Source organism: Adiantum capillus-veneris, chromosome 17, assembly GCF_014529385.1.
Source record: "Adiantum capillus-veneris isolate H3 chromosome 17, ASM1452938v2, whole genome shotgun sequence".
NCBI classification, from domain to species: domain Eukaryota; kingdom Viridiplantae; phylum Streptophyta; class Polypodiopsida; order Polypodiales; family Pteridaceae; genus Adiantum; species Adiantum capillus-veneris.
Window position 1 is genome coordinate 117,966,122 of NC_140947.1, and position 12,653 is coordinate 117,978,774.

Consider the following 12,653-nt stretch of genomic DNA (forward strand, 5'->3'; position numbering starts at 1 on the left):
TGTCCGTGTGTATAGCTTTGAATGTGCCAGAGAGGCTATGAAGTGGTTTCTCCTCCACTAGTGTAGATGGAAACATAACTACAAAAGTAAGCCAAAACATGATTATGTAGCCACAAAGAAATTCCAACATAACTTCACACCTAGCTCTATATTTGTGAATTGAGCATGTTGTTGTAATTGCATGCTTGAAATTGAGAAAACATGTTTCACAATGGCTGCAGTATCTATGTCCTTGAGATTCTTGAAGCCAATGATCTTTCCTTTCCAATTATGATCAAGTTTCCAGGGTTTCAAACACAATGATGGTTGTATGTATACCCAAAAGCACCTTTGATGAACTCTTGTGGCACCCACTCACCATCAACACCTCTTGTGTTGTGGCATGCAAGTCCAATGACCTCATCCTTTGGCCACCTTTACAGAGGAGAGCTTGCCATGCGTGAGTAATGGAAATTAGGAGAAGGAGGAGGAGGACCTTTCTTGTTTCTATAATGCAGGTGGGAGAAAGGGAATGAGATTGCTGGGTGTCCCAATGGGAGGTGACAGTCACACAGAAGGGGGAGGAGCTTGGTTGGTGTCGCAATGGAGATAGGACACCTGTCTTAGCACATCCTTCAACCATAGAGAAATGGCAACTAGTAGAGTGTATCATAGATATTTTGGATGTCTGGCATGGATCCATCGATGAAAAAATTTACAAAGGGAGATTTCATGGGTCTCTTGCAAAAAAAGGAATATTTTTTTATGATCAATTTTATGTTCACCAAAATTTTTATGTTCCACCAAAATCCATAAAAGATTGGGGCACTATCTCCAAGCTTGCCTTGCCTAATTTTAGAAGTGGAGAGTGGCTACTATCAAGCTCAGCAAGTGAAAGCTATAGGTGCAATATATTTTTATGAGATCAAAAAATGTAAAGGCCAACATTCCAAGCAAGCAAAGCAAAGTTTCAATTTCATGCCCATCATTGTATTTGTGGATTTGTTTGCAAAGGTATGTAAAAGTGCTTAGAACAATGATTTTGGTTAAGTGCTTAGATAGTAAAGCTGTATTGAAATTTTTGGATGAAGGTTGGGCTCTAAAAATAGTGAATGGCATCCTTTGTAAAATGCAATCTAGCTCCATTACCAATAAATTCATGATCCATATTCAAAACTTCATTATATAATTTTTTTAAATAGTCGGTGACATCATGTAAGGGTTTACCTGGTCCCTTTAGATCATAACATAGATGATTTTAATAAGAACCCCATTCAAGAGATTGATGTATGGATGAACAATGAACACATAATGGCAATGTTGAAGATAAGAAATTAGTACAGATTGTACCAAGTGAGCCATGAGCTAAACAATGAGAAGATATATTTCCGTATAGCTTTTGATAGAGAGAGAGAGAGAGAGAGAGAGAGAGAGAGAGAGAGAGAGAGAGAGAGAGAGAGAGAGAGAGAGAGAGAGGTGGAGGGTGAAATAGAGTGCACAAAGACAAAAATTAATGCAAGTACAGAAATTGGGATATGCAATAACTTCAAAATATAAATCATTAGTAAAAGCACCAGACCTTGTGTAGCGATCGACCGGTCTACCCATCCACTTCCGCTCCTTCTACGGACATAGAGAATTTGCCTTCATAGGGAGTGAGCCACAACACCTCCAATTTACTTGATCCAAACATAAGCTGAGATCTCTTCACCTCCCTCCATGAACCCAAGATATGAAAGGATTCCAAATGCAATGATGTGGTAGAAAATCAACACTAATCGTACCAATTTAGGTGCCACACCTCTTCAATACCTAGCATTGGGTGTTTAGGCAAAGCCAAGGAAAAATACTCAACACCTTAGCTATGTAGGTTGTTCAACCCTCAATGCACTAACTACATAGTTGAGCATAACAAAAAAAAGAGGATCAAGGCAACACCACCGATCCAAGAAAGCCCCATGTCATTGACCCTTTCATCTAAGGCTAAGCAATGTAGGTCTTGTAGTGTCACTAGACCATGAGAAACATAACATGCATCCAATTAAAATAGCATCTTGCATATGTACAAACAATCTTTTCTAAGCAAGTCAGACTGTACATGGTCTCTACCCTTACATGTCCACCATAAACCATTAAAACCACTTCATGATCCAATCCAAGACAATAAGGCGTAATCCAATACCGTCACATGGCACTCCACTATATTAGGGAGATGCACATTACATGGAACATGATAGTTCGTGACTTTGGTACCTTGTCAGATCGTGACCAAGATTTGTAGACTTGTCTCCTTAGACCCAATATAGTTTCCCTGAAAGTTTTGTGATTATCTGAGTCCGTTTAGTCATCAAAATAGTATGATGACCTAGAGTAGCGAGAAAGGACATAGGTAGATTTCAATTTTGGACTTGGTGATTCTTTCAAGTCCATTTACACTAGAAACAAAGTAGCTAAGTGAGGTTTAGTACTTGATAGATTCTAAAATTGGGGATTTTCTACATCTATTCTTAAGAGGTAAAAAGGGTTGTTAGTGAGATAGCCAAAAGTATTTCATTCTTTGATTTTCTCATTAGTTTTAGAGTGCTATTCTGTTTTTTATTACGGCTTTTATTTGCATTGTTTTGTGCCTTTTTGTTTCAAGTTTCTTTCTAGCACATAGGAGTGGGATTACTAGAAACCATCACCATCAAATTGCATTGGAAAGATCAAGAAGGAAAGGTTGAAGACCATATTTTGGGCAAAAATGACCATAACTTTCAAATTTTGAAAATTTGATGGAAGAGACCTAAAAGTTGATCTAAACCAAAACTCTGGTGCTCACAGACCTCAACAATCTCACGAGGAGAAAACTAATAAGTTTCAACAAATTATGTGGCCAAACATGGATCGCGATCCATGTACCTCAGAGGCCATTTTTGCAGGAAAGTTGTTAGTGACACTCTGCATCACTAGAGCATTGCTTTGAGAAAGTTTGGGTGAAAGAAAATTTCAAAAATCACTTAAAAACTACCTGATAGGGCAAAAACCATAGAAATAGATGTTTCAGACGCGAAATTGGGCATATCTTGAGATTTTGAGATCCAAATCAAAAAATGACGAGTGGGCTAACTAGAGAAAATAAGTGTTTAGCAATTGTGGAAATTACAGATTCACCTATGGTGGAACATGGATCGCGATCCTTGTACCCTTGAGACAAATTTAGACGTAACAAAGACCAATTGATAGATGTTGACTTCATCGGACTAAAATCAAATTTTGGGATTAAATTGAGCTAAAAAAGATACTCAAAATTATAAAATTTGTGGATAAAACCTAGAAACTAGTCTACTAGTTTACTACAAGCTGACAAAGTTTCATGTCAAAAGGAGGTGCAACACGGATCACGATCCATGTACCTCATGCAACATTTTGGCTGAAAATTGAGTAGTGAGTAGCAAAGACATACACAAACATATTTCTAAAGTCAAAGTTGCAAGAAGAGTTGAAAAAAAGTGACAAGAAGGGGCTTAAATTGAAGATAGCTTTTAAAAACACTAAACTTTTTTTAGTATTTCACTTTTGATTGACTTTTTCTTGTCCAAATCCAAAAAGATTTTGAGAATGGCTTAAAAATACCTTTATCTAAAAGAGGTTCAAATTTGAGATCAAAAGCTCTCCAAACATCCATTGCAATCCATATACCTTTTCCAAAATTTTGAGCCAAAATCTAGTCACTTTGATCTACATGCTATTTATAGCATAATCCCAAAGGTTCATCTCATTTAGACATCAAAACCCAAGTAAAATCCCAAAATTATCAAAATACTCTAAGAAAGTGTTAAAAATGACCTAATTTCTAATCCAACGGTCCAAACCCACAAGTTTGATACCATAGTATCTGGTAATCATGCTAATCCTCATGGTACCAAGAAAACTCAATTTGGTCTCCAAACATGGATCACGATCCATCTCCTCATGGTGATATCTAGACCAGAAACTTTTTTAGATTGTAGTGCATATACAAGGAGAAATATCCCCAAGTCTGATTTTTTCATATAAAAATAAAATTGAGCAGATTTGGGTCAAAAGGCATTGAAATAAAAGACAAAATCAAAATCGTAGATCAGATCTAGGGTTTGATATTTGACCTATCAAAACAATTCCAACTGCAAAAAGATTTGAGATATAGCTTGTAGACATAGAGTGTAACAAGCTCTCTAGAGATAAACAAGCCTAGATGTGGTGGAAAATGGATCCCAATCCATGTCCCCCAACCTAAACTTTTTGTGAAAACTGGTTTAGAGCCTATAGATGAGTTTGTCTAGTTACTGTCAAAATTTGAAGTTAAAATTTGATAGGGGTCATGGATCACAATCCATGTACCTCTTCATAGTTGAGGTATTGCCTTGATGAGCCTATAGCTATAATTGAGTACATCTTATAACCAAGTTTGAGCTAAAAATTTCCTTTGGAGCCCAAATTTGATAGGTTTCCTAGTTTAAAAGTTTTAGGGTTCCCAAAATCAATTTCCATACACCAAAGGGTCACAAAGACCTGACTTTTGAGAGACCTAACCAGGGGACAAAAGGGATAAGTTGCAGTAAGACAAGGTGGTCTTGTCAAAGATTATCTTGAGAGTATTGAGTGAGCCTTAACCCTGACAAATCATCCACCACCATGGTTTTCTACTCAACTAAAAAATATGCAAATCGCAAGAAATGTTGCAACAATTTTGATAGTGTGATTGAAAAATGTCGAGATGTATCAAGCATATGACACCACACCTCAAGGCATGGATCATGGATCTTTTCCAAGTGATTATACACCTCATTGGGAACCACACCAACCATTATACACCTCAACTCAAATCCGTTGTTTTCCATCCTTCTTCTCCCTCACAGTAGTCTCTCATCTTATTTACTGGTACAGGTTTTTCTTTCGACTTTTTGGCGTTAGGTTGTGTGGTATTTTTATATAAATCATTTGTTGGGGAATCATCAACACTATTTTCTCTTTAAAAATTGCCACTTCTTCCCAAAGGTGAGGCCTTATTTGCAGTAACTCGGATAGAGTTAGCGTGCAATGTATAGGAGATGACATCAACTCATGAAGAGTCTTAGTGTCTATCATCTTGGAATTAGATTTCCATTGAGATGGTACTCTCCTAAGTTTGTATCTTGTTTCATGGTTTCCAATGAATGAAGGTAAGGTTTTTAGAATTTGAGGTTTGTTTTCTTTTGATACCTCTGTCCCTGCATCATCGTATAGTGACTAGATATCACGGGGGTAGAACTTGTGGTCTATATTGATTGCAGTGATAGGGACTGACTCAAGAGTTTCACTTCCATCTTTTTTGTTTCTGATATCCTAGAGCCTATGGCCTTTGTTCTTCTTTATCTTGAATAGGCAGCACTGCTTGTGAGACCACCCCATCTGTGGTATTGGCTACTTCCCTTATATCTAAACGTGCCTCAACTTTCAATTCTTCCATGTCTCTGTTTACAACACCTTGGTTCTCCATTTGATGAATTATTTTGCGACTGGTACCTCCTTTTTTGGAGCATCTAAAACATGTGGTTCCATAAGAGATTGGGATGCCTGGATGAGCTCCTTGCACATTTACAACCTCTCTTTTTCATACCCTGGATGAGGATACGTCAGCCATCTATGCTCTTGGGTTTGATTGGGTTTTAGACTAGCTTCATAGGCCTTCAAAAGTGCATCTAAAGGTTCAAATGATTTGTCCACCACGATTGAACCTCCCAATGTTAATTTTGATGGTTTTATTACAACCAATTTTTCCTTATGATCATGTTCCAATCTCAATTGCTCTTTGGTTTGCTATAATTTGGTTTCTAAGGCCAAATTTTCTTTTATCCTCGTGGCTTATATGTTGTCCCTTCTTGCTTTCCAAAAAAAATTGTGGGTCCTAACCGACAAACTCTCATCGATCATATTGTCTCTCATCGGCATATTTTGTGCAACGCCCTGGGCTTGTGCTCTCGTTACAATATTTTTTGGAATCGTTGGTTCTGTTTTTGATCCACTTGATACAACTCCAATTTTTTTATGGTGGCTTTTCCATTGTTATCAATATTTCTAGAACAGTGTAGAATTACATGGTTAATTGCACATCCCTCGCATTACCCAAAGATTTTTATGCACTCTCCTTTGTGTGGACAACTTCTTGCCCAACGATCACCTCCACATTCATAGCATGGCCCTACTGATGGTGGGGAAGCTTGTGGAGCTCCCATAGGTTGTTCTATTCTAGGAGGGTTTCCCCTAGGTTTGTAGTTCTAGTTTTCCATGAACATGAGCGTATTTTCATGGATCAAGTAATGGTTTTTTGTGGGTTATGTTATGCAAAATGGCTCTATCATCCCCTTAGAACCTATCCATTGGATATGTCCTTTAGGAACATAAGAATTATTGTTTAGCCCTCTCTCATAATTTTTCTCTAAATCTTCAAGTATGAAGCTACTGGCATCATTCTTTGATCCATAGGTGTCTCCATGGATTGTGAAATTCTCACCATGGCTTTGTTTTCTTAGGGTAAGGAAGGTTGTTGTCCCAACACAGGTTGAGGTTTTTTCCCCCTTGGACTGTGTTCTTTTGTCCTATTTGGTATCTTGTAGGTGGTGGCAAATTTTGTGCTCCAGGAGGCCCATATGGCCTTTCCCCTATGTAGCTTCTGTTGTAGAAACATTTGTGGATCTCATGGTTTTCCATTTTTGTGCACCACTTCAATATACGTTGTACGTTTGCTACTGGCCTCGGCTACATGTTGCACCACTGAGTCGGATGGTCTCCTCCACAAGTGTCACAGTTTTGAGTGGGCTATTTTTGTGTGTTTGGGTTTGACATGTTACCTTGGTTCATCCCTCTGATCACTTCCTCAATCATTTGATCAACATTCAGCACAATTGGGTTTTGCCCTCCTAGTTTCAATGTGGATTCACTAGTGGTTGAAGAAGAGCTACTTGTCCCTTGGTAAGTATCCTCAGTCACCTCCCCATATGCTTTGCAGTTGTCTACTAGATACAATTCTTCTCTTGTGGCTTGCTTAAAGGTAACGCACGCCTTCAAGTGTAGATCCTTCCTGAGAGTCTCATTCTACAAACCCTCTATGAAAAGAATTGATAGTCTCTCATCTTGAGGTAGCTATCTAGCGAGACATCTTTCAAAGTACTTCTTGAATCGAAGCGATCCTTCACCTTTTCTTTCTCCTTTTGTCTAAATGCATAGATTTGGGAGACCATATTATGCTTGGTCCCTCTCTTTGTGAATTCCTTTGCAAATTCTTGTAAAAGTTGCTCTATGTTGGAAAAATCCTGGCTATTTAATGGTTGGAACCAATTCAAGGTTGTGCCTTCTAAGGTCAATCCAAATCCTTCATTTTGAGTATCGAAATGTGTTACCTTCTCCGTCATTAACACTTGTTTGAATCCCCGACCCACTATACTTTTGGGGTACACACTTGGCTACTTGAAATGGTCACATGTGTCTAGTTTTGGCAACCATTCTAACCATTCTTGGTCCTCTCGATAGGACCTCTCTCCCTTTGTATTATCCCCTCGACACTACAATGTGTGGCCTCTTTGCTACTCTTTCATGTGGTCAATCTGTTTGATCTCATGTAAAAGTCAAAGGGGTCCTTGCTGTGTAAGTCAAATCAGGTGCTTCACTGCCCCAGTGTGTGTTCAAAGAAACTCTAGACCCCAAGGATCCCATGGGTCCTACATTTGAGAATCGTTGGTGACCAATTGAATCTTCCACTGTCATTCTTATTGGACTTACATATCCAGTTTCTATTCTCGTTTGGGTTGTTGTGGGTCTAACTTGCTCGGGGGTTACATAATATTGATGGTGTAGTCTACCAAAATATGTATACCATTTTAACTCCTTACAATCTATGACCACATGTATACTTCTACCCTCTTTGTATCTGGAAACATACAATTTCTTGTGGTTGGTCATCTTCTCAATGGAGGGTTCATCACATCTATAGTAGAGTGTTTGTTCTATGTTATTGTATTTATACAACCCCACATAAGTGTTGTCCGTATTGATCCACTCTGTCTCCTTAACGCACCTGAGCATAGCATTTTTCTTGTCCAACTTGGGTGGTTCATCTACTAATTACTCATCTACTTTGTCCTTAGTGCCAGTCAATCCCATTTGTCCACAATGAAGGGGTTGTTCTAGATACATCATTCCTTCCTGGTCAAAGTATCTATCTCCGCTATAGTCCACATCTACATGGTCCAAGAACTTGCTTGGTTTGTTCTCCAACTTAACACAATAGTGGTCCATACCATCCTTATAGGTTTTAACTTTTAGCTCATTCTCAATTGAAATTTTAGATGCTGATGCTGGCCGGGAAGGACCTGCCCCGGTGGAAGTTTCCTCCTTAAAGATTACACTGTTGAATTCCTCGGCCATTATGGTGTATGATCTTTCCCCGATGATGTATCAGACATACCTTCCTCTATAACAGTCTCTAGCGGATGCACCGGTCTTTGATTCACACTCTCTTTAGTAGAAATGTTGCTCACTTGGTATCTTAGGCTTGGGTTTCCATTTTGGTACAATCTTCCTGATTGCAAACACATGAATAAATGACTTTGCAAAACCCCAACCTTGTTGCCCATTAGCTGCTTTTCGTTCCCTCGGATTTGACTTACTTGTTTGCTGAGCTGTACCCTGTAGCTCCTGTACCTTGTACAAAATGCTTGATGGCTATGATTTTACAATCGCTTTGTTAGCCAAAGCTTATAGTCAAAAAACATTTATCCCTCACTTTCACCAAAATCACAATTTTACTTGTAACACCCACAACTTAAGTCCAATTTCAATTTTGAAAAGACCACCAGGGTCCTGGAGACTATCTCTAGTTGTCGTGCAGTTCTAGTTTCAGTATGTCTCAGAAGAACATGGATCGCAATCTATGTACCGCAGTGGAAAAATGGCATGATTTTGTTCCCACACCTAGCCCTTGGTCTAATAATATCAAGTCTAGTCTTTTTATAAGATTTGGGTATTTTTAGGTTGGAAAAAAGTCAAACCCTAGGTTTGTTTTGGCACTTTTTGATCTGAATTAATTTTACCCTTTTTGAACTTATTTTCACTTTCCTTGCTTTGGGAACTTTTGTTCAAATGGTTTAGGCTCCTCACTGGTCCAGTTCTTGTGTAGAATTTCAAAAAAGGTACATGGATTGCAATCCATGTTTGGAAGCCAAATTGACTTTCCTTGGTACCATTAGGATCAACATGTTTACTGGATGCTATGGTATCAAATTTTTTGGATTTGGACTAGTTTTCTTCAACTAAAAGTGGATTCTCGATTGTCTACTATTTTTGACCTTTTTCACCTCTTTTGTAAACTTTTGTGTCAATGGTTCTTTTGGGAATGTGTTTCAAATTGTATCAGTTACCCACTTGTTAATTTCCACCCAAAGATCATCATGATTTGCATGGATCACGATCCATGTTTGACCTCATTTTGACATAAAACTTGGTCAACTTATGGTCCTTGTTATGGTGACACTCTTCCCCAAATCGTTTTGAATTAAAATCAAATTTTTCCAACTAAAAGCAAACTTTTTTGAGTTTGCTTTGTGGTTTTGGCTATCTGACAAAATTTTGGTGTTCTGATTAACTTTTTATAGCAATTTTTTGCGGTGGTCCTATTTGGCAAAGTTGTTCCACTAGTTATTAGGGATGTACTGGTCAAATATCAGTCCCAAATGTCAAAAAGATACATGGATCGTGATCCATGTTTGGAAGCAATTTGTCATGAATTTTGTTATGCTGGTTCTCTATTCCATGTAGAAGCCAAACCTCACCCTTTTTTGAATTTGTAACACCAAAAGTTTAATTCCTCTAAATTTTACTATAATTACAAGGTTTCCTGTAGATTTGCTCAATTTCTTGATTTTGGATGTACTTTAGCAGTCTATTTATAGTCACACTCAGGATTTTGGTGTCTGAACTTGGCAATGGGTGACAACTTCCAATTAGTTGGTAACAGAGGTACATGGATCGCGATCCATGTTCCTCAACAAAACTGGAAGGCAGTTGTTCAAATTGTTTCCTGTGAGCTTATTTATCCCTTTTGAAAGCTATTTTTGAGTTTGATTCAGCTTTTATGCTCTGTCCATCAAATTTGCAATTTTTCAAAGTTATGGTCTTTTGTGCCAAAATATGGTTTCGAACTGTTTTACCCTGATTCTTTTAGCCACATTTGATGGTTGAAATTGTTATTTAACCTACTCCTATGAGCTGAGATGAATCTATGAACAAAAATGAATAAAACAGTGCAAAAATAACACTGAAATGGATGGTGAAACAGGCCTTTCCAAGCATAGAAAAAATCAGAAAATGAAATGTCTTTTGTATCTTACTCATAGCTCTGTTTGATCATAAGGAGTAGAACTAGCCAGTCCTTGACTCTAGTCTCTACCAAGCACTAAACCCCCGTAAATGGAATGGTTATCAAAATCTCTCGAAAGGAGGCTTTTTTGTACAACTAGATCACTCACTAGCTAAGGGTCGAATCCCCGAAAATGGTGCCAATGTAAGCGGGTCCCCTCGACGAACGTCGATAGCATAGCTATCTGGCACTAACATAATGCCAATACTTAGGGAAGTGACTTGGGATGGGGCGCGGAGACTCTTTGAGGTTGTCAATCTCAAGAAGTGAACCTATGGAGCTACTCAATCGACTACTATAGAAAATCTATGTCATAATAATCAATATCTAAATCTCTTGAATGATTTTCTCATGTTAAACTAATCATTTAATATGGGGAAGTGACAGGGGAGAAAAAGATAGAATATTGGTTAAGCTAGCAGATCGACTACAGTAGGGATTCAAAGGAGGAAAAATAGGGATCCAAAGGGGGGGCCATCTCCAAAAGAGAAATGTGCAACAATGGAATTAAAAGACCCTAAGGTTCAGCCCATTAAGACTTCCAAAATGCTAAGGTTCCAAAATTCAAAGGTTGTGTCCAAAGGTCAAACATTAGGGGAATCGGATGCTTTGTGTGTGTCACAAAAAGTCTTCATAATCCCTACATAGGAGGGGGCGAGCTTTGCAAGTAGGGGATGTGAGAGAAAGTCACACACACACTCACAATCTTCATGTGTACACAAGGAGAAAGAGGGACACATGTCAGCTCCCTAGCCGAGATGCCCACACGGTGTACTCAAATCCTATTGGATGGCCTTGGAGGTGGACCAATGATAATTAGGCTAGAGTAAATCTAGTTTAATTGATTTAAAAACACTTAATAAAAGAACCAATAAGAATTAAGCTCTCTAGAAGACTATTGGACAGTCTCCCAAGGGGACCAATATGCATTCAGTAGCCCAATGGCTTGCCTGATTTCTATTGGCCAGGAGGCAAAGGGGTCCAATTAAGTAATTACCTAAAGCTCTCACAAAAGGTGAAACGGGGACACATGTCAAAAGGCTATCACTTATGTTTCTTAATTTCCATTGGCTGAGGCTGGGGAGGTCCAATAGGGTTGTAGCATGAGTAATTAGCAAGGGGGTCGACCAAGAGAGAGAGGGGGCTGATTTTTGCAAGGCATTCTCACACACACACTCACACAATCTCATGTGTGAAGCAAAGAAGATTATCTCTCCTTCTCAAGATTTAATGGAAAGCTTACCACCTACTGCAAGCTTGTGAGAAGGGAGGCCTACACCAACAACTCTTGGCTTTGTGCTGCAAACCCAACCAAGAGCCAAGCTTCAATGCATGCGCATCTCCTCCACCATGCTAATTACTAAGCTAAGCTATGCTAATATGAGTGATTATGTACATATTTCTTGTAAGAATACTCCTTCTTCCTCTCAATCTATTCTCATACCCTGCTTGCTCTCACCATCTTCGAAGGTGTGTGAGGTCTTGGGTCTGAGACCGTGAGGGAACTGATGTTGTGTTTGATAAGTGTTTTGCTTAGTGCATGAAGTTTCCATCTTCATTGGACTAGCTAGTATTGAAGGAACACAAAGAATTCTATTGTAAAATGTCTCTCTTGATGGGAGAAACCATAATACAAAGCCTTTTGGAGGGGGGGACCGGCTCCATGCAAATCCAGTCCTCAACTATTGTCAATTGCTTAATTTCTCTCTCTTTTGAAGTATTTTTCATGCTATCTAACTAGGTGTTATGCTTTTTTTTGCTCTCTCCACCCAAGCACTCTTGTTAATCTCATTAGGAATCTATTCTAATGAAATGCTCACTATGTTCATGCTATTTTGCGCTAGACACAAGTTACTAGGCCATTAAATGTTACATTGGTATCAGAGCACAAGGTTTCTCTTTTCTTGCTCAAGAAGGGAGGTCCTCAAGCTAGCTATAAATGGTTGGTACTATTAATTGCATGTGAGTAAGTAGAATAGGGATTTTTCAGTCTTGCAGTGTGCTTGCCTTTGTGCAGTTAACGGGGCATCACCGTCGAGAGCTATGGTCTTAATAGTGGAGTCCTACGGGGATTGCCTACGGATTAACCACTATTGAGCTATTAGAAGCTTGATGGGAGCGGTGTTGTTTTGGTGTTGAACGACCCTCTCTTCTATTCCTTGCAATTAATGGTATTCGAGCCACGGGTACAGTAGCTTGAGTTCTCTTTATACAGGGGTAAAGAGGAGTAGCAACTAGGGCTTGAAGTGGTCCAAAGTAC